The sequence below is a fragment of the Dipodomys spectabilis genome, unplaced genomic scaffold (genome assembly GCF_019054845.1).
Source record: "Dipodomys spectabilis isolate Male_0828 unplaced genomic scaffold, ASM1905484v1 ptg000477l, whole genome shotgun sequence".
Classification (NCBI taxonomy): domain Eukaryota; kingdom Metazoa; phylum Chordata; class Mammalia; order Rodentia; family Heteromyidae; genus Dipodomys; species Dipodomys spectabilis.
In genome coordinates this window covers 1,103,544-1,128,272 of record NW_024871154.1, presented here as the reverse complement: position 1 = coordinate 1,128,272, position 24,729 = coordinate 1,103,544, and the positions used below count along the sequence as shown (strand labels likewise).

Below are 24,729 nucleotides of genomic sequence, written 5' to 3'. Positions count from 1 at the left end.
AGAGCAAAGTACCTATTCAGTCTCCCCTGAGCAAGGAATGGAATGTCATTAGCCTGTAAAGTGTCTATTCCTGTTGTCCTCATCCTGAAGAAATAGATCCTCAGGCTGGATCTATTTCTTCCAGCTCCAAGTCTAGGCCTGAACAGTCCTGAATCCATGTCCTTTTGCTCACCTCACTACAAGAAGTATACCTAGTGTAATTTTCTTTAGCATAGAGTCCTTGCATACTTTCTCTGAAGAGAATGGAGATATTCTAATTCTCCTGAGCATCCAAGCCATCTAGTCCAGCTCTCCTCAGGAAGGTAAGTGTCATTTTGGTGTCTCATTACCACAAAGTCATATTTGTTTCTCTGTCCTTCTGTTGACATTTCTTCTTTCCTTCTCTCCTCAGAACATGGAATTGAATTTTTAATTCTCTCTTCACTATGAGATCCAACCAGTTGAGCTGCTTCACAGCTCAACACAGTATATTGTTCTTGAGATCTGATACAGAAGAAATCATGTGCAGAAATCTACTCAGCATAGTGTGGGTCTTCTGTCTACTTTGACATAGAAGTCAAGTCACTTAGCAGAAAAAGCTCAAAAACTAATTTCATATGACCCTATAAGATAATGGTAAATGAAATGAATCCCAAGATATGGAGACAAGAGGTCCTTCCTTGTTGTTGTTGTTTTTAATGTATTGTATGATTTTTTTGTTTCCTTTGTATGTTCTTCCCCCTGTGGTATATCACTGCTGTCACTGTACTTGGTTTTGATACACTGCATCTTGTATATACATTTGTCTAATCTTGGTAGGAGAAGGGGAATAACAAAATGCTGAAACAAGGATACTGGATGACCCATTTCAACAATGATACCCACAGGACAGAATACCGGAAATTAACTTTACAACTCCGGGTGGGGGAGGTGGGGGAGGGAAGGGAGAACAGCAAGGGAGGGGTAGCAATGCTTGACAAGTAATGTTCTCATTGTCACACCTTGTAAGTGTAACCCCTCTGTACAGCATCTGAACAATAAATAAAAAGTTTTAAATGTGGGGAAAATGTCAAATTTAACCTGAATCCTCAAAAAATCAAAGATGAAAATTCAACTTGCAATTATTTATTTACCTTAATTTACGTCACATCCTCCTGGATTATTCTGTGTTACATAAATAAATTGATATTAACCACCCAAAAAGAAGTCATATCCCTGTGGACTCCTCATTGTGAAATGCCCCTGGTCACCCTTGTCAATCAGGAATGTTTTTAGTAAGCATGTAATACTCTATCAGAGTATTTATTCTCTCCTCAGAAAGTAAAGCATTAACTTGGATCTTTTTATCCCTTTTTTCCCTTCCTGGGATGCAATTAATCTTTCCTATTTGTCTTCAGATTAGAATCCATCAGCTCAGGTTGAGGACAGAAGATTCTGAAGCAAAGCCAAGCCATGAAGAAGAATTTGTGAGATTTATCTACAATTACCCAGAAAATCTTAAAGTGGAAGTGTAGCTCAAGTACTAGAGTGCGAGTCATGAGCAAAATAAAACTCACAGATAGGGCCCTAGCACTGAGTTCAAGTGCTAGGACTGACACAAAATAACAAAACAGAAGCAAAACTAAGAATGGAGTCTTAACCATCTGTTTTCAGCCTACAATGGCTATATCTGAATCTCCTCTTAAATGAAGGTTTCTCATTTAGCTTGCCTTGGCAGAAATGTACCAATTACTTTACCTCAGTGGAGATGGACCCTCCTTGGATTCCCTGTTACATGAGATGTATTAGCTGCAGGATTTCTCTGCATGTTATCCATCTCTTTCAACTTTGATAATCAAGGTAGTTTTCCTGTGAAGGATCCTTCAGCCTCCATGACAAAGATTTCTGCTCTTCTCAGCCAGGAATGTCTCCTACGTTAGTCCTGACTGTGGAAGGCTGTGACTCCAGCTCTAGTGAGCATTGAATACATGTCTTCCAATACCCTCTTTTGTTGTTGTTGTTGTTATTGTCAGTCATGGAGTTTGAACTCTGGGCCTAGGCTCTGTCCCTCAGTTCTTTAGCTGAAGGCTAGCACTCTACCACTTGAGCCACAGCGCCACTTCTGGTTTTCTGATGGTTTATTGGAGATAAGAGTCTTATGGACTTTCCTGCCTGGGCTGGTTTCGAACTGCAATTCTCAGATCTCAGCCTCCTGCATAGCTAGGATTACAGGCATGAGCCACTGGCACCTTGTACCAATACCCTCATTGATGGACTGAGTATAATGTGGAGTTGTTCTTCTCTAGCACATGTAGGCAGGGGGATTTTTTTTCTCTATCAATCTTGACCCTGGTATATGGGTACTCAGAGCAGTTCTCCATGGACTGTGTCTCTCAGACTGCCAAAATATGGCATGTATCAGGTTCAGTCTTTGTGAACATGGAAGATGTCTACTCCATTTTGAGACAAGATGTATCTGCTGCAGAAATGGAGCTTTTCTGGTCTTGTTCATGTGGACAGTACCTGTTCTGTCTGCTATGAGCAAGGAATGGATTATCCTTTGCTGTTTTCAGCCTAGAAACTGTCTAGTCCCATTGTCCTCGTCTGTCCTTTGCCTCAGGGTGGATTTATTTTTACAGATCTGAGGAAAGTGAATGTCAAGTCTAGCCCTTATTCCACACCTTCTGCTCACCTCAGTGCAAGGAGAACATCCAATGTCAATTCCCTGTAGCGTGAAATCCATTGCACCTCTTTTCAGGGAATGGAGTGCCTATATTGCAATTCTCCTTAGTACTGGCCCCATCTAATCCAGTTTTCCTCAGGAAGGTAAGTGTCATTTTGATATCTTTTTTAGATGCAATCCTATTTGTTTCCTTTGTTCTTCTCTTGACATTTATCCTTTCTTTCTTGACAGATTGGAATTGATTTCTTCAGTCTCTCTTCAACATGGGATCCAAAAACTGCTGCTCCTTTATGTCTTCTCCAACTCTACTCCAAAAGTACTCTGTGTGCAGAAATCTACTGAGTATAGCTTCGGTGTCCTCTATTCTTCTTCAACATAGAATGCAATGTCCTTGTGGATTCATCATATGATATGAATCTAACCATTTTTCTCAAGGAGGGAAGTGTTTAGTGAACATGGAATACACTCTCAGATGATTTGTGTTCTCCTTAGAGAGGTAAGCATTCATATAGGGTATCTATCTCATAAATTCATGACTTTTTTCCCTTCCCAGGATAAAACTAATCTTTCCCATCTCTCTTCAGGTTGGTTTCTATCTGCTGAGTTTAAGATCAGAGGATCCTGATTCAAAGTGAGTCAGTGCCAAAAATATTGTGAGATTTAGCAGCAATTACCCTACATAAAATCTGGAAGTGGAACTGTGGTTTAAGTGGTAGAGCACTAGCCTTGAGGAAAATAATCTCATGGACAGAGCCCATGCCCTGAATAGGCACAAAAAGAAGATAAACAAAACCCAAAGAACATAATCAGGCAAGAATGAATCATCTCTTCTCAGCCTACAATGATTGTATTTGGACTGACTCTCCTCATTTATCTTGCCTCAGCAAGAAACATGTTTAATCTTTCTATTGAGGGCAGATGGGTTGTCTTCCATTTCCCTGTTGCCTGAAATGCATTGCCTGCAGATCTTTTCTGCATGTAATCCATCTCTTTCATCACTGCTAATCAAGGTAGATCTCTTCTGAAGGACTCACCAGTATGGAAGCAAATGGTTTCTGCCCTTCTCAAAGCAAGGAATGTTTCCTACCTATGTCCTTACTTTGGAAGGTTTGACTCCAGCTTGATAGGCATAGAGTCCAAGTCTTCCAGTTCCCTATGGATGAAGTGATTGTCAGTATGAAGTACCTCTTCTCCAATCTCTGTACACATTGAGTTCTTCATCTTCAACAGTCATGACCCTTGCCTTTGGGTACTCAGGGCACCTCACTGCAGCACTCTTCAGAATGTAAAGTTCCTCATCTGTCCTCCTGAGCATGGAAGGAGTGTGCAGCCAAGCATCTCACCATGTAATGGAGCTCTTCCATCCTTGCTCATGAGGACAGTGTAATGGGGGTTTGTTTTTTTTATTTCCAAGATTATTTGCTATACATACATATAAAAGCCAATATGTTAAATACTATTTACCAGATTTGATTGAAATGCCTGAGAGATACCATCTTGTGGAACAGCATCCTGAGATCTAGTTTCTATATATCACATCTTTTAACAGGTGAACAAACCGACATATCAAAAAAATGGACCACAAACTTTGCCACTCTGGTCCTTTCCCTCTCTATGAATACTATAAAACATAGCATAATATTAAGCAAGAAGAATGCCTGCATGATAGCTTTTACAGTGTTTGCTTTTTATTGTTATTTTAAAAGTGATGTACAGAAGGGTTACAGTTATATAAAACAGCTGAAAATACATTTTTTCTTTTTTTTGAAGTAAATATTTATTTATTTTTTATTTTTTTTATTTTTTTTATTTTTTATTTTTTGTAAACACACTGTACAGAGGGGTTACAATTACATGGGCAGGTTAATGCGTACATTTCTTATCAAGCATTGCAGCCTCCTCCTTTGTTTACCCTTCACATCCCTTCCCAGCCTCCCCCCCGCACTCCCCTACCCAATCCTCCCCGCTTCCCCCCCCCCACCAACATTGTAACACTCGTTTTCGATATGACAACTTGTACTTCTCATTGTTGCAACAGGTCCACCTGTATCCTTAAATGACTTGTTTTTCCCCATCTCCTCTACAAGTTATACTGACATCAAATATAGTGAAAGCACGGGTTATACTGTGGGGGAGGGACATACAAAGCTACAAAGAGATAATCTTATAAATGCGTTAGAAACAAATGCATGAAAGGAAAAAAACATTAAAATACATATCTAAGGATTCCTTTTCCTAACATCACATTATCTGACCTTTTCCACTTGATTCATACATATACTAGATATTGCAAATAAGGGAAACCATGGGACCTGTGTTTCTTTGGGCCTGGCTTACTTCACTTAATATAATTTTTTCCAAGTTTTTCCATTTCCTAACAAATGAGGCAATGTCATTCTTTCTGATGGAGGCATAGAATTCCATTGTGTATATATACCACATTTTCTTGATCCATTCATCTACTGAGGGGCATCTGGGCTGGTACATTTCTTTTTTTCTTAATGTAAATCCTTCATTAGCTTTCTCCCAGTTCTCTCCTCCAGTCCCAATCCAGGAGTTAAATAGTTGATTTTTTTGAGATAGTGTCTTGTAAGTAGTATATGTTTATTTTATATATATTAAATATTAGTACTCTAATAAAATAGTTTCAAAGTCTAGCACAAAAGGAAGCTTTGTTATAGTTTAGTTTTACAGATTAACGAATTTCAAATGACATAAGAATAAAATTTTTGAGTTGTTTGTAATAATTTGAGATTGAGTGATTACATCCATTTCACAAATTTCCAAGTATTGTGAGATAATGATACATAGTTAAAGTCCCAAACAAATTTTAACCTTCACAAGGCAAATTGTCATTGTCATGGTCTATAATGTTTGTGAATTCTGTGAGCTTTGACAATACAACTCTTTCTTCCACATCAGGTGATATGTATCTTACTTTCCTTTTGTTTAGTGTAAGCTGTTCCCTCTTTCCCTCACCAATCATTGCTGTCAGTGATGATTTCTGTGTAAACTGCCGTGTGTGGAGCTTCTACTCTCACAATTTTCATTGCCTGGTTTTGAATATTCATGTGTCTATTTTTGATGTAAAATCAACCATATGTAGGCTAGAGGAGGAGATTATGTATTCTATGCTTCCTTTCCTCTGCCTACCTCTATAAATCTACACCCACAGCAACACTGAACTCCTTCCAATTATTTTCAAAACACACTGTTGTATCTGTAAGACCATATTGAAAAAACTTCAAACCACAGAGGCAATAAACTTTTCTATTATGATATCCGATTTTCTATTTAAATGTAAAAACATTCCAATTCTATTTTCTTTTTTTTATTTTTATTTTTGGTCGGTCGTGGGGCTTGAACTCTGAGCTTGGGCGCTGTCCCTGCGCTCTTCAGCTCAAGGTGAGCACTCTATTGCTTGAGCCACAGCGCCACTTCTGGTTTTCTAGTGGTTTATTGGAGATGAGTCTCACGGACTTTCTTTCCCAGGCTGGCTTTGAACTGCAGTCCTCAGATCTCAGTCTCCTGGGTAGCTATGATTACAGGTATGAGCTACTGTCGCCTGGCTTCCAATTCTATTTATTTTAATTCCATTTTGTAGTTTAATCATAGTCAGTTTTAAAAGACTGGCAATTTCTAGTGAAATTCCCAGACTTTTTTTTTTTTACTTTTTATTGTAAAAATACTGTACAAAAGGGTTACAATTACATGGGCAAGATAATGAGTATATTTCTTATCAAGCATTGTTGCCTCCACCTCTGTTTCCCTTTCCTATCCCTTCCCCATCTCCCCACCCCCAAAGTTGTAAAGTGTGATTGTGACATCAATGGGAAGTTCTCTCAGAGTAGACTTCAAGTGCAATGAGCTCACAATTACTTGGCCCAGTCAATATCAATTTCCTTAACACAGAAAAGCCCAACATAACTTTTGTGGGTTCCACCTCTATTTTAAGTATATATGATCCCAATTTGGGGGAAGTACTTTTCTAAGGCTAGAGGCTATTAGTGTTTGAAACAAACACCTGATACTTCTGTTGTTTGACATTGCAATGGAACTTTATCCCCTTCATATCTACTGTATAATGTTGGTGTCTACATGCTCCCCCACCAGACTGAGATTTACATAAGTATTCAAAGCTTTCCTTCTTCTAATACCTTTATTTTTTAAAAAAAAAAGTTTAGTCTTTTTGTAAAGGTGGTGAACAAGGTGGGTTACAGTTACATAAGTAAGGTAATGAGTACATTTCTTTTTAATACCTTGTCAGTGTGAGGATTCTAAAACTAAGGTTAAACTCAAGTGACGTAAATGTAATTTTTTGTGTATATTAGCTACAGCAACACATGGAATATAATTTCAAAAGTGTATGTAGGTCGCCATGGAGACGCAGCCATTAAGCCGCGAAGGCACGGCTTACAACACTTTATGGGACCAGAGCTTGGGCTCCTGGCCCCCAGTTTCCCTGATGGCGAACCACTCTCGGGTGCGCGATGCCTCAGTTCAACCACCTCCACTTCCCAAGCAGCAGGCCTGACGCCAGGCTGCAAGCAGGTGCAAAAGGGTCATGGCACAGGGCGAGGACTGGGGTTATCCCCGCCCTTCGGAGACATCGGCTTCCGGGGCAGTCGCAGGTAGGGGCTTGTCTGGCCTGCCAGTCCTCTCTAGGTGTCCTGTTCGGACCTCTGCAGTTCCTGACTGTCATTCGCCCTCGCCTCCCTGCCAGCCACCTTAGCTAACTTAATGCAGGAATATCTCAGCGCGCTCCCCACAGAGATGGCTTACAAGGGGCAGAAGCTAGCTGAACAGATGTTTCAAGGAATTATTTTTTTTTCTGCAATAGTTGGATTTATCTATGGGTGCGAGGCTGAACAGTTTGGGTGGGCAGTCTATATAGTTATGGTCAGATTTGCTTTTTCGGGTTTGCAGACACTTCCTCCATGGCTGTCTATCAAATACATCCCCTCAAATGGTTACCTGTTCATGACTCAGAAACAGAAGACAAGAAAACGGTATAGAAAATTTAAGAGGCATGCTAAAAATAATTGATTGGGGTTTTCATGACTCAACACCATTTTTGTCTTCTCTGAGATGAGATAAATTGCTCTCATAACCAAATCATGAGCTTACTCCCTAGTCTCATAAACACAGCTTCACTTAGATTTAGTTTTCTTTATATTTCTTTTTTTTTTAAATTTTATTTTATTTTATTTGCGAACATACTGTACAGAGGGGTTACAATTACATGGTCAGGATAATGCATACATTTCTTACCAAGCATTGCAGCCTCCTCCTTTGTTTACCATTCACCTCCCTTCCCAGCCTCCCCCCTCCACCCACCCAATCATACCCCCTTTTCCCCCCCTCCGACATTGTAAAGCTGGTTTTGACATGACATTTTGTACTTCTCATTGTTGCAACAGGTCCACCTGAATCCTTAAACGACTTGTTTGTCCCCATCTCCTCCACATGTTATACTGACATCAAATATAGTGAAAGCAGGGGTTACACTGTGGGGGAGGGACATACAAAGCAACCAAGAAATAATCTTATAAATGCGTTAGAAACACATGCATGAAAGAAACAAAAACATTAAAATACATATTTGAAGGTTCGTTTTCCAAACATCACATTCTCTGACTTTTTCCGCTTGACTCATACCTATACTAGATATTGCAAATAAGGGAAACCATGGGACCTATGTTTCTTTGGGCCTGGCTCACTTCACTTAATATAATTTTTTCCAAGCCTTTCCATTTCCTAACAAATGGGGCAATGTCATTCTTTCTGATGAAGGCATAGAATTCCATTGTGTATATATACCACATCTTCTTGATCCATTCATCTATTGAGGGGCATCTGGGTTGGTTCCATATCTTAGCTATGGTAAATAATGCTGCAATAAACATAGTTGTGCTGGTAGCTTTAGTGTGGTCTTTTTTGTAAACATTAGGGTAAATGCCCAAAAGTGGGATTGCTGGGTCATAGGGGAGCACTATGTGAAGTCTTTTGAGGAACCTCCATACTGCTTTCCAAAGTGGTTGAACAAGTTTACAATCCCACCAACAATGAAGTAAGGTTCCTTTCTGTCCACATCCCCTCCAGCATCTGTTGTTGTTAGAGTTCTTGATTTTTGCTGTTCTAACTGGAGTGAGGTGATATCTCAATGTTGTTTTAATTTGCATTTCTTTTATGGCTAGGGATGTTGAACATTTCTTCATGTGTCTATTGGCCATCCTTCTTTCTTCTTCAGAGAAGCTTCTCTTTAAGTCTTTCGCCCACTTACTTATTGGGCAGTTGTTTCTTTGAGGATTTGTTGTTGGGTGGTTTAATTTTTTGAGTTCCAAGTATATTTTAGATATGAGACCCTTGTCCGTTGTATGGCTAGTAAAGATCTTCTCCCAGTCCGTGGGCTTTCTATTGATCTTGCTAGCTATGTCATTTGCCCTGCAGAAGCTCTGCAACCTTATACAATCCCATTTGTCCAACCTTTCTTTGATTTGTTGTGTTTCCGGGTCTCTATTCAGAAAATTTCGGCCTGAGCCAAGGAGACCCAGGGTTTCTCCTATTCCATCCTGTAATGTTTTCAGAGTGTCTGCTTTGAGTTCAAGGTCTTTGATCCATTTGGAGTTGATTCTGGTGCAGGGTGATATATAAGGATCTAGCTTTAGTTTTCTACATGTAGTTAACCAGTTTTGCCAGCACCATTTACTGAAGAGGCTGTCTATCTTCCATTCTATTGTTTTAGCTCCCTTATCGAAGATTAGATGGCTATAGGTCTGTAGGTTCATTTCTGGGTTTTCAATTCTATTCCATTGGTCCTGAGGTCTGTTCTTATGCCAATACCAAGCTGTTTTGATTACTATGGCTTTATAGTAGAGTTTGAAATTTGGTATTGATATTCCTCCAGCAGTGTTATTTCCGTTGAGGAGCGTTTTTGCTATTCGGGGTCTTTTATTGTTCCATATGAATTTTTGGATTGCCTCTTCTATTTCCTTGAAGAATGAGGGTGGAATTTTGATAGGTATTGCGTTGAATTTGTAGATAGCCTTGGGAAGTATTGCCATTTTCACGATGTTAATCTTTCCAATCCAGGAGGGAGCATGGGAGGTTTTGCCATTTTTTAAGTTCTGTGTTGATTTCCTTTTTCAAGATTTTAAAGTTTTCATCATAGAGGTCCTTCACTTCTTTAGTTAAGTTAATTCCTGCATGCAGTATGTCTGCTCCTGTTCTCAGCAAGAAATTAATCTGCTGAGCTCACTGTGGTATCATTTCTAGTATAAAAAGAGAAGAAGACAGCTTGAGCACTCCACTTCAAATTGGAGACTCCCCCAGCTCTCCTCAACATGGAATGCATGTATTCTAGCTTTCTGTATCAGAGAATGTGTCTACTGCTGCTTTTGTCAGCACAAAATGTTTCACCAGTTCTCCTCAACATGGAATGTGTCTCCAAAAGCTCCCTTCTTAATGAAATGTATGTCCTCCAATCTTCTAATCATGCAATGCTTTTCAACTCGGTCTGCTTATGAATGAAATTTATGTACTTGAGTTCTCCTATGCAAAGTACACATGTAGTCCAAATCTAGTCCAGCACTATGAGGAAACAATCATCCAAGCTCTCCTCAATAGGGAATATACCTGTGCTTCCCACAAAAACCTCTAGAATGAATACGTTCCTGTTCGGATCAGCAGTGAAACAATCTTCTCTAGGTCTGTTTAGCAAAGATAGTCTGTCATGGAATTATCTCGCTCTGTACTCAGCATGGAATATAGGACTGTGCTCTGAACTGCAATCCATCTGTCTGAGCTCCACCAACTCAGGTATGTGTCAAATTGGGGTCTTCTTAGCTTGGAATCCTTTATCCTTCTTTCTCATTCATTATTTACAAATGCATCTTTCCATCTCTTCATGATGGAATCAATGCCTTACATCTCTTCATATAGTGAAACTGATCTTCGCCAATACTTTCAGAATGGAATATTTTGGCATTATCTCTATTCAGCATGGAATATTTGGTTCTTCTCAGCATGACATCATCCATGTATTCCAGCTCTGATCAGCAGGGTAAATGATAATTCCAGTATTATGTTCAATACAGGTGAAATGATTTGCTAATTTTCCTCTTGTTCTAAAAATGCATCCCTTTCGCAGGAGGTGTCAGCAGGAGGTGAGTCAGCAGCAGTTGCCTTCATCAAGGAATACACCTATTCAAGTTCTCCTCAGCATGCATCTTGCTGCTCAGGATCTCAGCATGGTACGTGTTGAAAGCGACTGTCATCAGCAAGGTAAGTGTCAATGTAAGCATTCTTTAGCATGCAGTCTTTCTTAGTAGCATAGTGTTCCCTGTCACAAACTGTTTCTACTGCTGTTCTCTTCAGCATGAGATCTGTTTCCCTCCATTCTACTCAGTGTGACTGAGTGGTTTCTGCTCACTTGAGTGATCTCTAGGCCATTCAGTTACCTAGAACCTGCATCCTCCTTGTAGAATTTGATCTGGTCACATACACTCTGCATGGCATATGTCTACAGCTTTCATCCTCAGAGAGGTAAATGTGTATTTTAGCACCATTCTTCGTTTGGACTTGGCTTGGAATACATTTGCCTCCAGCCATATTTCCCCAGGAAGCATTTTATCACATCCAGCTGTCATCACCAAGGAATACACGTTCTCTACGTGTGCCAGCTGGGATCCCTGTGCTCAGCATGTCAGGCTGGCAAGTGCTATAGGAAGGTCTCCTTGGCAAGCAAGGTATACATCAACTCCAGTTTTTGGCAGCATGGAGACTTGCTACTTCCTGCTCCTTGTAATGGAATATCTGTGCTGTATCTCTGAGCAAGTCTAGCACAGGCACTAAGCCCAGTACAGAAAGGATTGTGTCTTCTCCAACTCTTTTCCTCATGGAATCCATCACCCATTCAGGGAAGGCCTTGCCAGCCTGGCTTGACCTTATGAATCTAGATATCAGAATGAAATATATGCACAGGTGCTAACTGAATATGGAAGGGCTCATTTCCAGCTGCACAAAACATGGAATGCAAGTCTTCTCATTTGTTGTTAGTGGAGTGAGAATGGACTGATCAGCAGGGTAAATGATAATTCCAGTATTATGTTCAATACAGGTGAAATGATTTGCTAATTTTCCTCTTGTTCTAAAAATGCATCCCTTTCGCAGGAGGTGTCAGCAGGAGGTGACACCTTCCCTGGGAATGTGTATCAATGTATTCTCCTCCAGTGCTTCTGAGCGTCAGATGCATTTCCCATGACTATCTTCAGCACAGAATGGATGTAATCCAGATGTCTACAACAGGGAACACATTGCTTCAGATGTTTTATCTGAAAAAAAAATTGCCTTCACGAGGCTGGCAAGGGTGGCTCAGTGGTAGAGCGCTTGCCTTGCATGCCTGAGGCCCTGGGTTCAATTCTTTGGCACCATATAAGCAAAAAGAACAAAGACAGAAGTAATGTTGTGGCTCAAGTGGTAGAGTGCTACCCGTGAGCTGAAGAGCTGAGGGACAGCGCCCAGGCCCAGAGTTCAGGCCCCACGTCAGGACCCAAAAAAAAAAAAAAAAATGACTTCACTACATCTAATGATTTCCCTGAGGCAGTTCCTGGCAAAGAAACATCAAATCCAGCTCTGGTCATCAAGGGAGGTTTGAACTCCAGGATTCTCCTGCATGCAGTAGGGACTTTTGAATATCTGCCATGGAATAGATTAGATCCTGTTCTCCTCACGAAGGTTTAAGAGTCTATTTCCTCAAGTTACTTCATGGCTTCTTCTCTAGCTCATTTCTCCTTAACAGGGATGCATGGAATTGCTGTCTCTTTGGCTTGGAATGTCTCTATTTAGTCTCTCAGGATGGCATGTCTTGAAAGAAGCTTTTGTCAGCAAGAACAGTTTTAAATGTGGCATTCTGCGGGATGCAGTTGGATCGTCAATGATACTTGGTCTAGAATGCCTCAACTTAGCATACAATATAAATGTTGAGGCCATCCCTGCCTGGATTCTGTCTCCACCTACTTCTGTCATCTTGGAATCAACGTAGCCAAAGACTGCAATGCTCCTTGGCATGAAATGTGAGTACTCATCCTCTGCTGTGCATGAATTGCACCATGGGTGCTATCTTAGGAAAGATTTGCTTTCCACCCATACAAGGCTTGCAGTTCTTCTCCTCCAATCCCTGTGAGAATGGAGTGAGATTCAACATTCAGCAAGCTAGAGCTCTTGTTCCAGCATCCCTCTGCCAGGAGCATGTACTCCAGATAAGCAAACCATGCATGAATCTCCACCTTTCCTCGAACTTGTAATATGTTCATACACCTTTACTCAATGTGGAATGTCTCTCCTCAAATATTTCAATCAGAATGTCGTGAGCCTCCTCCAGTTTTGAGCAAGAGGAATATGACTTCTCTAGTTTTTTGGCGTGTACAATACTTCTGTTTCAGTGGTCTGTATGTGGAATATATATTCTCCAATTCCAGGCATGTGGAATAGGTCTCAGCCAACTTTGGGGCCAGGCCTCTTCAGCATTGTGGTGAGCAGGAAAGTTAATGTCTGCAGCGTGTCTTGCCAGGAATGGGGCTCCTCCAGCCTTCCTCCTGTGGCATCTGTATGCTTCAGTGCCCCTCAGCAAAGAATGTGTCTATTCAGTTCACAGTCTACAATCTACCACTTCCAGCATATCTTAAGTTGGAATCCATTTGTCTCAGTTGTCCTGAAGATGGAAAATGTCAAGGGCTGGTCTCTACAGACTGGAGACCATCTCCTTTAGCTCACTCTAGAAAGGAATAGATCCACTCTGCTGTTGCTCAGCAAGGAATGTACCTGTCGTTACTTTCTGGAGCATGACGTGGATGCATCCCAAGTCTCCCAAGCATTGCTATCGTCGATTCCAGCTCTTTTCAGGAACTTGAATGTCCCCTTGAGGATTCCTGAACATGGAAATATGCCCAGCTACCTACCTACAGCATGGGACACATGTGCTCCTGTTCTCCTTGGCCTGGAATGCAACATTTCAAAACAACCTTGAGAAGTTCTGCATTTAGTTGGGGTAAGATTTGTTATCATCTCCTTTCTGTATCCTCATGCAGTACTGCATCTTATCCCTCATTGCTCACAGCAATGAAATCGGCCCAATGGACCTCATTTCTCATGGGCTATGTCTCCCTCATGTCTCTGCAGGAAGCAATGAAGCTACTGTGGCTCTCCACAGCATGGAATGTACACGTGCAGCTCAACTCAGCAGGTAAGTATCATTTCCAGCTTTGCTTTTGGTGGCAGCGGTGAACTCCAGGTGTGCTGAGAATGGAATCTGTGTAATGCAGCCCTCCTCAGGTAGGTAATTATTAACAAAGTTCTCCTCAGCATGTTGACATGTGTACTTATAGCATAGGACATGTCTACCCATATCCTCAACATATAGACTGTCACTCTCTTGTCTCATTACACTGGAATGTGTGGACTCCAGGGATTTACAGCATGGCATGAGATTCCACCATGCCTCCTGAACTTGGAATGTGTCCCTTCCATCTGCCTTCACTGAACAAGTTGTTACTCCAGGTGTCTTGAGCAAGGAATGCTCCTGCTCATTTTCTCCTCAGCATGGGATGTGTGTCCCTTACCCTTTTCCATGAGGAACATCCTTTCATTTAAGCAAGAAGTGCAACTCCTCAGGCTTTCATCCACATGAGTCCTGTCTACAGCAGCCCTCTTCTTCCCTGACACTTTCTAGTCCTGCATTTTGCAGCCTGGAATCTGTCTGCTGCGGGTTAGGTCATCTTGGAATGTATCGGCTCCATCTCTCTCCATTAAGAGAGGCTCTTGATGAAGCTGAGGCCATCCTGGCATTGTGGATAGGAGCTCACATCAGCAAAGTGTTCACACTAGCATTCCCCAAGAAGTAACTTGGGAGTATAGCACTCTTGGGCATGGAGTGCATCTACCCCAGCTCTCCTCAGCATGGCATCTGTCAACAGCAGTTCGACTCAGGATGTGCTATGCCTGCTGCAGGTCTAATCAGCATGTATTCTGTCTCTCCAAATCAGGCAACCCACCTGCTGTGGATTTCTACAGCAGGGAATATGTCTTCTCCAATTCTCCTATCCATGGATTGTGTTTCCTCCAACTCTCTTGCATGTGTAATGTATGGCTTTCAAACATTCTCGACATGGATTGCTTTTCTTGTAGATCCGTTTAGTATGAAATCTATGGATGAGCTCCATTAAACAAGCTGGACATCTGTGGTCAAGTATGTGGAATCGTCCATCTTCTGTTCATCACAGTATGGAATATATAGAGAGACGCTCTGGCCTTATCAACCTTTCTTCCTGTGTCTGTCATCCCAGAAGTCTTTGATTCCAGCTCTCTTAGGTGTATTCCAAGGCATGTGATGCACCTCACGTAGTTCTCCTGCGGATGTGTTGAGTTTCAGCATCTCTGCAAAGTACACAATGCTTCCACAACACATTGCCACAAGTGGGTCCCCTCTCCTTGATTTATGCACAAAAAATTTGCATGTGAGGGCATAAAAGCATAGACTATTTCTGCTGCAGCTCTCCTGAAGCCTCATCTTTTACTGCAAGCACTTCAGCATGAGATGGGTTTCTCTGGTTTGCCTCCAATCGTCTGGATTGAATATGTCTAGTCTGCCTCTCATCAGGCTGAATTAATCTATTCCTGCTCTACTTGGTTTCGATGAAATAGAGCTACTGGTCTTACTCCAGGTCTCCTGAGGAAAGTCCATGTGAATTCCAGGCCTGGAATCAATCTGATGTTGCTCATTCAAATGAGCCAGAAGTTCATCTGTGCTAAGTGTCCTTATCATGGAATGCATCTACATCTGCTTTCCGGGGAATGGGATGCAGGTGTTCCACATCTGCTCAACTTTAAAACCATCCACTCCAGGTCTTTTCAGGAAAGAAAATGGGCACTCTAAGTTTGTGTGTCATGGAATTATCGCACTGTACTCAGCATGGAATATAGGACCGCTCCCTGAACTGCAATCCATCTATCTGAGCTCCACTTACTCAGGTATGTGTCCAATTTGGGTCACTTTAGCATGGAATTCTTTATACTTCTTTCTCATTCATTATATACAAATGCATCTTTCCATCTCTACAGGATGGAATGATTTTCTACATTTCCTTTTGTTCTGAAATACACCATTTCTTAGCAGGTGTCAGCAGGGGATGAGTCAGCAGCAGTTGCCTTCATCAAGGAATACACCTATTCAAGTGCTCCTCAGCATGCATCTTTCTACTCAGGATCTCAGCATGGTACGTGTTGAAAGCAACTGGCATTGGCAAGGTAAGTGCCCAGGTAAGCATTTTTTAGCATGCAGTCTTAGTAGCATAGTGCTCCCTGTCACAAAGTATTTCTACTGCTGTTCTCTTCAGCATGAGATCTGTTTCCCTCCATTCTACTCAGAGTGACTGAGCGGTTTTCTGCTCACTCGAGTGACCTCTAGGCCTTTCAGGAACCTAGAGCCTGACTCCTCCTTGTAGAAGATCACTATGCATGGCATATGTCTGCAACTTTCATCCTCAGAGAGGTAAATATGTGTTTTAGCACCATTCTTCGTTTGGACTTGGCTTGGAATGCATTTGCCTCCAGCCATATTTCTCCAGGAAGGGTTTTATCACATCCAGCTGTCTTCATAAAAGAATACACGTTCTCTACGTGTGCCAGCTGGGATCCCTGTGCTCAGCATGTCAAACTGGCAAGTGCTATAGGAAGTTCTCCTTGGCAAGCAAGGTATGCATCAACTCCAGTTTTTGGCAGCATAGAGCCTTGCTATTTCCTGCTCCTTGTCATGCAATATCTGTGCTGTAGCTCTGAGCAAGCCCATTACAGGGGCTAAGTCCAGTACAGAAAAGAGTGTGTCTTCTCCAACGCTTTTCCTCATGGAATCCATCACCCATACAGGGAAGGCCTTGCCAGCCTGGGTTTACCTTATGAATCCAGTTATCATCACGAAATGAATGCACTGTTGCTACTGAATATGGAAGGTCTAATTTCCACTGCACAAAACATGGAATGCAAGTCTTCTCATTTGTTATTAGTGGAGTAAGAATGGACCAGCTCTCCTTCTCTGGGAATGTGTATCCATGTATTCTCTACCCTAGAACTTTTCTCCTCCAGTTCTTCTGAACATCAAATGCATTTCAACGGCTATCTTCAGCACAGAATGCATACAATCCAGATGTCTACATCAGCGAATACATTGCTTCAGAAATTTTTTCTGAAAAAAATTGCCTTCTCAGAGCTGGGAAGGTGACTCAGTGGTAGAGCGCTTGCCTGCATGCCTGAGGTCCTGGGTTCGATTCCTCAGCACCACATAAGCAATAAGAACAAAGCTAGAAGTAGCGATGTGGCAAAAGTGGTAGAGCGCTAGCCTTGAGCTGAAGAGCTGAGGGACAGCGCCCAGGCCCAGACTTCAGGTCCCACGACTGGACCCAAAAATAAATTGCCTTCACTACATCCAGTGGTTTCCCTGAGGCAGTTCCAGGCACAGGAATATCAAATCCAGCTCTGGTCATCAAGGGAGGATTGAACTCCAGAATTCTCCTGCATGCAGTACGGACTTCTGCATGTCTCCCATGGAATGTGTCAGATCCAGTTTTCCTCAGGAAGGTTTAAGAGTCTATTTCCTCAAGTTATTTCATGGCTTCTTCTCTAGTGCATTTCTCCTCAACTGGGACTGCAGAGAATTGCTGTCTCTTTAGCTTGGAGTGTCTCTACTCAGTCTCTCAGGATGGCATGTCTTGAAAACATCTCTTGTCAGCAAGAACAGTTTTAAATGTGCCATTCTGCAGGATGCAGTCGAATCGTCAAATGATACTTGGCCTAAAATGCCTCAACTTAGTATTCAATATAAATGTTGAGTCCATCACTGCCTGGATTCTGTCTACACCTACTCCTGTCAACTTGAAATCACTGTAGCCAAAGATTGCAATGCACCTTGGCATGAAATGTGAGTGCTTGTCCTCTGCTGTGCATAAATTGCACCATGGGTGCTATCTTAGGAAACATTTGCTTTCTACCCATACAAGGCATGAAGTTCATTTCCTCCAATCCCTGTAAGAATGTGAGATTCAATATTCAACAAGCTAGAGCTCTTGTTCCAGCATCCCTTCACCAGGAGTATGTATACTCCAGATAAGCACACCATGCAAACTCTTTCTCCAGCTTTCCTCCACTTGTAATATGTTCATACAACTCCACTCGATGTGGAATGTCTCTCCTCAAGTGTTCTTAATCCGGAATGTCATGTGTCTCCTCCAGATTTGAGCAAGAGGAATATGACTTCTATAGTTTTTTGGCATGTACAATACTTCTCCTCCAGTAGTCAGTATGTGAAATATATATTCTCCAATTCCAGGCATGTGGAATAGGTCTCCACCAACTTTGAGGCCAGGTCTTTTCAGCATTGGCGTGAGCAGGAAAATTATGTTCTGCAGCATGTCTTGACAGGAAGGGGGCTCCTCCAGCCTTCCTCCTGTGGAATCTGTATGCTTCATTGCCTCTCAGAAAAGAATTTGTCTATCCAGTTCACAATCTACAATGTATCTCTTCCAGCATATCTTAAGTTGGAATCAATTTATCTCAGTTGTCCTGAAGATGGAAAATGTCCAGGACAGGTCTCTACAGACTGGAGGCCATCCTTGCTCACTCTAGCAAGGAATAGATCCACTGTACTGTTGCTCAGCAAGGAATGTACCTGTTGTTACTTTCTGGAGCATGAAGTGGATGGGTCCCAATTCTCCCAAGCATAGCTATCATCGATTCCAGCTCTTTTCAGGAACTTGAATGTCCCCTTGAGGATTCCTGAACGTGGAAATATGCCCAGCTACCTACCTACAGCATGGGACACATGTGCTCCTGTTCTCCTTGGCATGGAATGCATCTATTCCAAACATCCTTGAGAAGTTCAGCATTTAGTTGGGGTAAGCATTTGTTACCATCTCCTTTCTGTATTCTCATGCAGTACTGCATCTTATCCCTCATTGCTCACAGCATTGAAATCTGCCCACTCGACCTCATTTCTCATGGTCTATGCCTCCCTCATGTCTCTGCAGGAAGGAATGACGCTACTGTGGCGCTCCACAGCATGGAATGTACACGTGCAGCTCAACTCAGAAGGTAAGTACCATTTCCAGTTTTCCTTGTGGTGGCAGCTGTCTACTCGAGGTGTGCTGAGAATGGAATCTGTGTAATGCAGCCCTCCTCAGGTAGGTAATTATTAACAAAGTTCTCCTCAGCATGTTGACATGTGTACTTATAGCATAGGACGTGTCTACTCTAATCCTCAACATATAGAGTGTCACTCTCTTGTCTCATTACACTGGAATGTTTGGACTCCAGGGATTTACAGCATGGAATGAGATTCCACCATGCATCCTATACCTTCCATCTGCCTTCACTGAACAAGTTGTTTACTCCAGCAGTCCTGAGCAAGGAATGCTCCTGCTCATTTTCTCCTCAGCATGGGATGTGTGTCCCTTACCCTTTTCCATGAGGAACATCCTTTCATTTAAGCAAGAAGTGCAACTCCTCAGGTTTTCATCCACATGAGTCCTGTCTACAGCAGCCCTCTTCTTCCTTGACACTTTCGAGTCTCCCATCTTGCAGTCTGGAATCTGTCTGCTGCAGGTTAGGTCATCTTGGAATGCATTGGCTCCATCTCTCTCCATGAAGAGAGGTTCTTGATGAAGCTGAGGCTATCCTGGCATTGTGGAGAGGAGCTCACATCAGCAAATGTTCACACTAGCATTCCCCAAGAAGTAACTTGGGAGTATAGCACTCTTTGGCATGGAGTGCATCTACCCCAGCTCTCCTCAGCATGGCATCTGTCAACAGCAGCTCCACTCAGGATGTGCTATGCCTGTTGCAGGTCTAATCAGCATGTATTCTGTCTCTCCACATATGGCAACCCATCCGCTGTGGATTTCTACAGCAGGGAATGTGTCTTCTCCAATTCCCCTATCCATGGAATGTGTCTCCTCCAGCTGTTTTCCATGTGTAATGTATGGTTTTCAAAACTTGTCGGCTTGGATTTCTTCTCCTGTAGATCTGTTTAGTATGAAATCTTTCAATGAGCTTCATTAAACAAGCTGGACATCTACAGTCAAGGATGTGGAATTGTCCACCTTTTCTTCATCACATTATGGAATATATAGAGAGACTCTCTGGCCTTATCAACCTTCCTTCCTGTTTCTGTCATCCCAGAAGTCTTTGATTCCAGCTCTCTTAGGTGAATTCCAAGGTGTGATGCACCTCACCTAGTTATCCTTTGTATGTATTGAATTTCAGCAACTCTGCAAAGTATAGAATGCTTCGACAACACCCTGCCATGGAGTGGGTCCCCTCTGCTTGGATTATGCAAGAAGAATTTGCAGCCTCATCTTTTACTGCAAGCACTTCAGCATTGGATGTGTTTCCTCTGCTTTGCTTCAGGTTGTCTGGATCAAATATGTCTAGTCTGCCTCTCATCAGGCTGAATTAATCTATTCCTGCTCTACCTGGTTTGGATGAAATAGAGCTACTTGTCTTACTCCAGGTCTCCTGAGGAAAGTCAATGTGAATTCCAGGCCTGGAATCAATCTCATGTTGCTCACTCAACTGAGCAAGAAGTGCATCTATGCTGTGTCCTTATCATGGAATGCATCTGCATCTGCATTCCAAAAATGGGATGCAGGTGTTCTAGTTCTGCTCAACTTTGAAACCATCTACTCTAGCTCTTTTCAAGAAGGAAAATGGGCACTCTAAGTTTGTGTGTCATGGAATTATCGCACTGTACTCAGCATGGAATATAGGACTGCTCCCTGAACTGCAATCCATCTATCTGAGCTCCACTTACTCAGGTATGTGTCCAATTGGGGTTTCTTTAGCATTGAATTCTTTATACTTCTTTCTCATTCATTATTTACAAATGCATCTTTCCATCTCTTCATGTGTAGCAGGGGATGAGTCAGCAGCAGTTGCCTTCATCAAGGAATACACCTATTCAAGTTCTCCTCAGCATGCATCTTTCTACTCAGAATCTCAGCATGGTACGTGTTGAAAGGGACTGTCATCAGCAAGGTAAGTGCCCAGGTAAGCATTTTTTAGCATGCAGTCTTAGTAGCATAGTGCTCCCTGTCACAAACTATTTCTACTGCTGTTCTCCTCAGCATGAGATCTCTTTTCCTCCATTCTACTCAGAGTGACTGAGCGGTTTTCTGCTCCCTTAAGTGACCTATCGGCCATTGAGGAACTTAGAGCCTGACTCCACCTTGTAGAATATGAGCTGCTGACACACACACACACTCTGCATGGCATATGTCTGCAGCTTTCATCCTCAGAGAGGTAAATGTGTGTTTTAGCACCATTCTTCATTTGGACTTGGCTTGGAATGCATTTGCCTCCAGCCATATTTCCCCAGGAAGGGTTTTATCACATCCAGCTGTCTTCACCAAGGAATACACGTTCTCTACGTGTGCCAGCTGGGATCCCTGTGCTCAGCATGTCAGGCTGGCAAGTGATATAGGAAGTTCTCCTTGGCAAGCAAGGTATGCATCAACTCCAGCTTTTGGCAACATGGAGCCTTGCTATTTCCTGCTCCTTGTCATGGAATACCTGTGCTGTAGCTCTGAGCAAGTACAGTACAGGGGCTAAGCCCAGTACAGAAAGGAGTGTGTCTTCTCCAAATCTTTTCCTCATGGAATCCATCACCCATTCACTGAAGGCCTTGCCAGCCTGGCTTGACCTTATGAATACAGTTATCAGCATGAAATGAATGCACTGGTGCAACTAAATATGGAAGGTCTTATTTCTAGCACAAAACATGGAATGAAAGTCTTCTCATTTTTTGTTAGTGGAATGAGAGTGGACCAGCTCTTCTTCTCTCGGAATGTATATCCATGTATTCTTTAACCTAGAATGTTTTTCCTCCAGTTTTTCTGAGCATCAAATGCATTTCCATGGCTATCTTCAGCACAGAATGCATGTAATCCAGATGTCTACACCAGCGAATACATTGATTCAGATGTTTTTTCTGAAAAAAATTGCCTTCACGGGGCTGAGAAGGTGGCTCAGTGGTAGAATGCTTGCCTTGCATGCCTGAGGCCCTGGGTTTGATTCCTCAGCACCACATAAGCAAACAGAACAAAGCTGGAAGTGGCACTGTGGCACAAATGGTAGAGCACTAGCCTTGAGTTGAAGAGCTGAGGGACAGTGCCCAGGCCCATACTTCAGGTCCCATGACCGGACCCCCAAAAAAAAAATTGCCTTCACTACATCCAGTGGTTTCCCTGAGGCAGTTCCTGGCACAGGAGTATCAAATCCAGCTCTGGTCATCAAGGGAGGACTGAACTCCAGAATTCTCCTGCATGCAGTAGGGACTTCTGCATGTCTCCCATGGAATGGATCAGATCCAGTTTTCCACAGGAAGGTTTAAGAATCTATTTCCTCAAGTTATTTCATGGCTTCTTCTCTAGTTCATTTCTCCTCACCAGGGACTGCATGGAATTGCTGTCTCTTTGGCTTGGAGTGTCTCTACTCAGTCTGTCAGGATGGCATGTCTTGAAAGCATCTCTTGTCAACAAGAACTGTTTTAAATGTGCTATTCTGCAGGATACAGTCGGATCATCAGATGATACTTGGCCTAAAATGCCTCAACTTAGTATACAATATAAATGTTGAGGCCATCCCTGCCTGGATTTAGTCTACACCTATTCCTGTAATCTTGGAATCACTGTAGCCAAAGATTGCAATGCTCCTTGGAATGAAATGTGAGTACTCGTCCTATGCTGTGCATAAAGTGCACCATGGGTGCTAACTTAGGAAAGATTTGCTTTCTACCCATACAAGGCATGAAGTTCATCTCCTCCAATCCCTGTAAGAATGGAGTGCGATTCAATATTCAGCAACCTAGAACTCTTGTTCCAGCATCCCTCCACCAGGAGCATGTATACACCAGATAAGCACACTATGCAAACTGTTTCTCCAGCTTTCCTCCACTTGTAATATGTTCATACAACTCCACTCAATGTGGAATGTCTCTCCTCAAGTGTTCTCAATCCAGAATGTCATGGGTCTCCTCCAGTTTTGAGCAAGAGAAATATGACTTCTCTAGTTTGGGGGCATGTGTAATACTTATCCTTCAGTATTCAGTATGTGGAATATATATTCTCCAATTCCAGGCATGTGGAATAGGTCTCCGCCAACTTTGGGGCTAGGCCTCTTCAGCATTGTCGTGAGCAGGAAAGTTATGTTCTGCAGCCTGTCTCGGCAGGAATGGGGCTCCTCCAGCCTTCCTCCTGTGGAATCTGTATACTTCAGTGACTGTGTACAATGTGTCTATCCAGTTCACAGTCTACAATCTACCACTTCCAGCATATCTCAAGTTGCAATCCATTTATCTCAGTAGTCCTGAGGATGGAAAATGTCGAGGCCAGGTCTCTACAGACTGGAGGCCATCTCCTTTAGGTCACTCTAGCAAGGAATAGAACCACCCTACTGTTGCTCCATAAGGAATGTACCTGTTGTTACTTTCTGGAGCATGACTTGGATGCGTCTCGAGTCTCCCAAGCATTGCTATCATCGATTCCAGCTCTTTTCAGGAATTTGAATGTTCCCTTGTGGATTCCTGAACATGGAAATATGCCCAGCTACCTACCTACAGCATGGGACACATGTGCTCCTGTTCTCCTTGGCCTGGAATGCATCTATTCCAAACAACCTTGAGAAGTTCAGCATTTAGTTGGGGTAAGCATTTGTTATCATCTCCTTTCTGTATCCTCATGCAGTACTGCATCTTATCCCTCATTGCTCACAGCAATGAAATCTGCCCACTCGACCTCATTTTTCATGGTCTATGTATACGCTTATGTCTCTGCAGGAAGGAATGAAGCTTCTGTGGCTCTCCAGAGCATGGAATGTAGCACGTGCAGCTCGACTCAGAAGGTAAGTGTCATTTCCAGCTTTGCTTTTGGTGGCAGCTGTGAACTCCAGGTGTGCTGAGAATGGAATCTGTGTAATGCAGCCCTCCTCAGGTAGGTAATTATTAACAAAGTTCTCTTCAGCATGTTGACATGTGTACTTATAGCATAGGACATGTCTACTCTAATCCTCAACATATAGACTGTCACTCTCTTGTCTCATTACACTGGAATGTGTGGACTCCAGGGATTTACAGCATGGCATGAGATTCCACCATGCCTCCTGAACTTGGAATGTGTCCCTTCCATCTGCCTTCACTGAACAAGTTGTTACTCCAGCTGTCTTGAGCAAGGAATGCTCCTGCTCATTTTCTCCTCAGCATGGGATGTGTGTCCCTTACCCTTTTCTATGAGGAACATCCTTTCATTTAAGCAAGAAGTGCAACTGCTCAGGTTTTCATCCACATGAGTCCTGTCTACAGCAGCCCTCTTCTTCCCTGACACTTTCGGGTCTCCCATCTTGCAGTCTGGAATCTGTCTGCTGCAGGTTAGGTCATCTTGGAATGCATCGGCTCCATCTCTCTCCATGAAGAGAGGCTCTTGATGAAGCTGAGGCCATCCTGGCATTGTGGAGAGGAGCTCACATCAGCAAAGTGTTCACACTAGCATTCCCCAGGAAGTAACTGGGGAGTAAAGCACTCTTTGGCATGGAGTGCATCTACCCCAGCTTTCCTCAGCATGGCATCTGTCAACAGCAGTTCGACTCAGGATGTGCTATGCCTGTTGCAGGTCTAATCAGCATGTATTCTGTCTCTCCACATCAGCAACCCATCCGCTGTGGATTTTTACAGCAGGGAATGTGTCTTCTCCAATTTCCCTATCCATGGGATGTGTCTCCTCCATCTCTCTTCCATATGTAATGTATGGCTTTCAAGCTTTGTCGGCATGGATTGCTTTTCTATAGGTGTGTTTATTATGAAATCTATCGATGAGCTCCATTAAACAAGCTGGACGTCTATGGTCAAGGATGTGGAATCGTCCATCTTCTGTTCATCACAGTATGGAATATAGAGAGAGAGACTCTGGCCTTATCAACCTTTCCTCCAGTTTCTCTCATCCCCGAAGTCTTTGATTCCAGCTCTCTTAGGTGTATTCCAAGGCATGTGATGTACC

At 42.6% G+C, this 24,729-nt stretch overlaps 1 long non-coding RNA gene and 1 pseudogene across 1 annotated transcript in view; both read left to right on the top strand.

The window, feature by feature from the left end:
- LOC122098403 overlaps window positions 1–24,729 on the top strand; it is a 165,742-nt gene that overhangs the window by 104,346 nt on the left and 36,667 nt on the right. The gene's annotated exons all lie outside the window — the stretch shown is intronic.
- LOC122098401 lies at window positions 7,206–7,761 on the top strand (annotated as a pseudogene).